The sequence below is a fragment of the Lynx canadensis genome, chromosome B3, assembly GCF_007474595.2.
Source record: "Lynx canadensis isolate LIC74 chromosome B3, mLynCan4.pri.v2, whole genome shotgun sequence".
Taxonomy (NCBI): domain Eukaryota; kingdom Metazoa; phylum Chordata; class Mammalia; order Carnivora; family Felidae; genus Lynx; species Lynx canadensis.
Genome location: NC_044308.2, coordinates 9852532 through 9856924, shown reverse-complemented (window position 1 = coordinate 9856924; position 4393 = coordinate 9852532).

Here is a 4393-nt window from a genome sequence, read left to right as displayed (position 1 = left end):
GTCCGTGAGTTCGAGCCCCGCGTCAGGCTCTGGGCTGATGGCTCGGAGCCTGGAGCCTGTTTCTGATTCTGTGTCTCCCTCTCTCTCTGCCCCTCCCCCGTTCATGCTCTGTCTCTCTCTGTCCCAAAAATAAATAAACGTTGAAAAAAAAAAAAAGATATTTATCATCTTATAGATGCCAATAACAGCTGTCCCTTCCTCCCCAGTCATGACGATCAAAAATGTCTCCAGACATTGCCAAATGTCCCCTAGTGAGGGGGAGAGGCAAAATTATCGCCAGTTTCAAACCACTGTTCTAGGTGAATACGCACACACACACACACACACGCTATGCACTTCTAATTTGTTACTTCTCACAGTGCTGCTTAAGAAATAGCAAGCAAAGCTTACTAGACAGAAACACAAAATTAAATTAAATAAGGTCTAAGTGATACAGCAAGGAAGCCATGTTAAGTAAAAGGTGGGAGCTTTAGCCCATGAAGTTGGACATGTCTTTTGCTCAGAGGCCTGTTTCATTTTATCTACATTTTATATTTCCAACACCTTCTGAAGAGAATAGGTCCTCAGCTAAGTCACCACATAAAAGAAAATTTTCTATATGCACCACTCCTGTGATCCTGCCTTGCCCCCATCATGTCGCTTCAGTAGTCAGTCTGCCAAGCAAATTATTATCTATAAATCCCTACTTTTCCTACAACAGATAAATTCTATAATGTCTCCATTCTCCCTGAATCAATACTTGTATTAATTTTTTAAAAACTACAGGGCGCCTGGCTGGCTCAGTCAGTAGAGCGTGCAACTCACGATCTAGGGGTTGTGAGTTTGAGCCCCATGTTGGATGTAGAGATGACTTAAAAACAAAAGTCTTTAAAATTTTTCTTTAACCAGTTAAAACATTACTGCAAAGTTTAGATACCTTCTCACGTACCTGCCCATGCACCTGTAAAAAATAATACTTCATTGATTCTTCTTGGCACAGATATCGTTCCCTGTTCAAATTCAGAATCTCAAATAGGCAGACACCATTTAGAAACTTGCTGCCAATAGCATTTTTAGCTACTGACAGTGGCACTCCAAAAGAATTGATTTTTGTCTCATAAGAACGGTCAATTTTTTCCTGCTCTTCAGATGTCATCTTGTAGAAAAATGAAACCATTGGGGGTCATTTATATATGCAGCTGTTGGCACTATTTAGTGGTCCGAGGTTGCTGACGGAAATAAATCCTTACCAACAGTAGTGATGGAATTGCTGGGTCACAGAATGCCCTCATCTTCAACTTTAAGATACAATACCAATTTGTCCTCCAAATGGCTGAACCAATTCAAAATTTCAACATCAAAGTTTAACAAAATTCCAATGCCAGTGTTTTCGAGGGGTAGCTACTTCTTACACAAAAGCACGTTCAATTATCCGAATAATATTTGGAAATACATATTACGTTTGACAATGGTCACAATCTGTGGAGGATTTTTACCCCTCCAAAGAACATGTTGATAGATAGGTATGCCTCCATGTGGTATTGGACCGCTCTGCTGAGGAGATACCATGTCTGTCAATCAATGGTTTGTGCAAGTTCAAGCAGAAAGCTCCAGTATGCCTGATTTGAATCTTGACCTTCTCTCTTAGTTCACTCCCAATGAATTCTCTTCCTTACCACTGATTGCTAGTTGAAAAGTGACTTTGATGAGATTTTTCCAGAATTCAAAAACCATTTCCTTGAGTCATGGCTATACCTGTGGTAGAAATGATTGAGTGGGGCGCCTGACTGGCTTGGTCAGTTAAGGATCTGACTTCGGTTCAGGTCGTGATCTCGAAGCTCATGAGTTCAAGACCCACATCAGGGCCTGTGCTGACAGATCAGAACCTGGATCCTGCTTCTGACTCTGTGTATCCCTCTCTCTCTGCTCCTGCCCCCCGCTCATTCTCTCTCTCTCTCTCTTTCTCTCTCTCTCAAAAATAAATAAACATTAAAAAATTTGTTTAATTAAAAAAAAGAAAGAAATGATTGAGTGACCATCAAAGATGCATGACCCCCTCCATGGAGTAGAACTGTTGAGGAGAAGTGACTCCCAGTAAGCACGATATTCCCCAGGCCCAGTTTCTGGGCAGGACTAGTGCTCACCAAGGAGATGTGAACAGAAGTGATGTTGTCTCATGCAGGCCAAAGCAATTAAGAAATACACGTGTCTTGGGGCACCTGGGTGGCCCAGTCAGTTAAGCCTCCAACTTTAGCTCAGGTCACGATCTCACGGTTCGTGTGTTCGAGCCCTGCGTCGGGCTCTGTACTGACAGCTCAGAGCCTGGAGCCTGCTTCAGATTCTGTGTCTCCCTCTCTCTCTGCTCCTTCCCTGCTTGCACTCTGTCTCTCTCTCCCTCAAAAATAAACATACATTAAAACAAAGAAAGAAATACATGTGTCTTCCGCAAAATCCCACTCCCCATACCTTTGACTGAATGAAAAGAACCCTGTACATGTAGTGGAGGGCAGAGTCACAAGATAGAAGGAGGCTGGTTCCTGAATTGCCACATGGAAAGCCTCCCAGCCAGTTTGGATTGGGAACTGAGAAATATATATTTTATTGTGTTTATCCACTGGGAATTGGTGTCAATCTGATCCAGAAGCTAATACCACCCTAATTAATATAGAAAACATATGCAGCTAAAAGAGACTTTATATTTGAGGGAATTTGAATTCCCCCTGTGTCATAAAGAAGTATATATATATTTGTAGTCCTCAGGTTCACAGGCGCAGGAGCCGAAGGCCAAGTGTCTTCATAAAGCTAGCATCTACTCCTTGGTATTTATCAAAAGGAGCTGAAAACACATTCACACAAAAACCCTCACACAGATGTTTATAGCAGCTTTATTCATAATTGCCAACTCTTGGAAGCAACCAAGGAGTCCTTTTGCTGGCGACCCAGTAAATAAACTGTGGTGTATCCAGACAAAGGAAAATTGTTCAGCAATAAAAAAGATATGAGCTATCAAGCCATGAAAAAACATGGAGGAAACTTCAGTGCACATCAGTAAGTGAAAGGAGCCAGTCTGAAAAGATCTATTTATTGCATGATTCCAACAATACGACATCCTGGAAAAGGCAAAGCTATGGAGACAGTAAAAGTATCAGTGGTTTCCAGGGCTTAAGGGGGAGGATGGGATAAAAGGCAGAGGACAAAGGATTCTTAGGGCTGTGAAACTACTCTGTATATACTATCGTGGTAGATACATCTCATTATACACACGTCCAAACCCACGAAATGTCCAACACCCAGAGTGAACCCTAATGTAAACTATGGACTTGGGTGATAGTAATGTGTCCAATGTAAGTTCATCAATTGTACCTCTGGTGGGAGATGTTGATAATAGGGGAGCTATGCAAATATGGGGGCAAAAGTACATGGGAACTTTCTGGACCTTCCTCTGTTTTCCTATGAATCTAAAACTGCTCACAAAAAATAAAGCCTATTTTTAAAAATGAACTGGGGGGATAAAAAGATCAGCATCTTTGGATTTTCTCTTAACCCTTCGTGGAGCCAGGGCCATTAGACCACAAGGGCAGTAATATCACAGTACTTTTGAGTCACTGCTCAATACATTGTAGTAGCCGCTAAATATCATTTTCTCTCATTTCCTTCTAATCTCTAATCTCTAAGTGAATAATGGATGCTACTTAGACGCTACACATCACAGAGGCATAATCAAATGGAGAGGATATAGTCACCAGCCACTTGATCAAAAGGAAGAACAGAAAAAGGAACCCTACCTGCAAAGGAGGCAAAGGAATTTCTCTTGGCTCAACATAAGCAGAAACACTATGCACTCTCACCTGATTCTGCTGTTTTCCATAAGGTATGGTGGACTTAACAACTCGATATTGTTTTGATCTTTCTAGAACCCTTTTAAGGAAGAAAGGGCCAGCTCACGACATACTTTTACATTTCCTTATGGATTTTGTTCTGTGTTCACCACTTCGAAAATTATTTTGATAATACAGGTTTTCCAATTTCTCCAAAAGCAATCCCCACAGTATCCCCATACTTGTTCCTTCAGTCGAAGGCTCTGTTCCTGACCAGTATGCCAGCAGAATAGGGTATGTTTTTTAATCTTCATCATTTTTACTACATACAAAAGTGATGCATACATGTTATTAAAATAAATTCAGGCAGGGGCGCCTGGGTGGCGCAGTCGGTTAAGCGTCCGACTTCAGCCAGGTCACGATCTCGCGGCCCATGAGTTCGAGCCCCACGTCGGGCTCTGGGCTGATGGCTCAGAGCCTGGAGCCTGTTTCAGATTCTGTGTCTCCCTCTCTCTCTGCCCCTCCCCCGTTCATGCTCTGTCTCTCTCTGTCCCAAAAATAAATAAACGTTGAAAAAAAAAATTTAAAAAAATAAA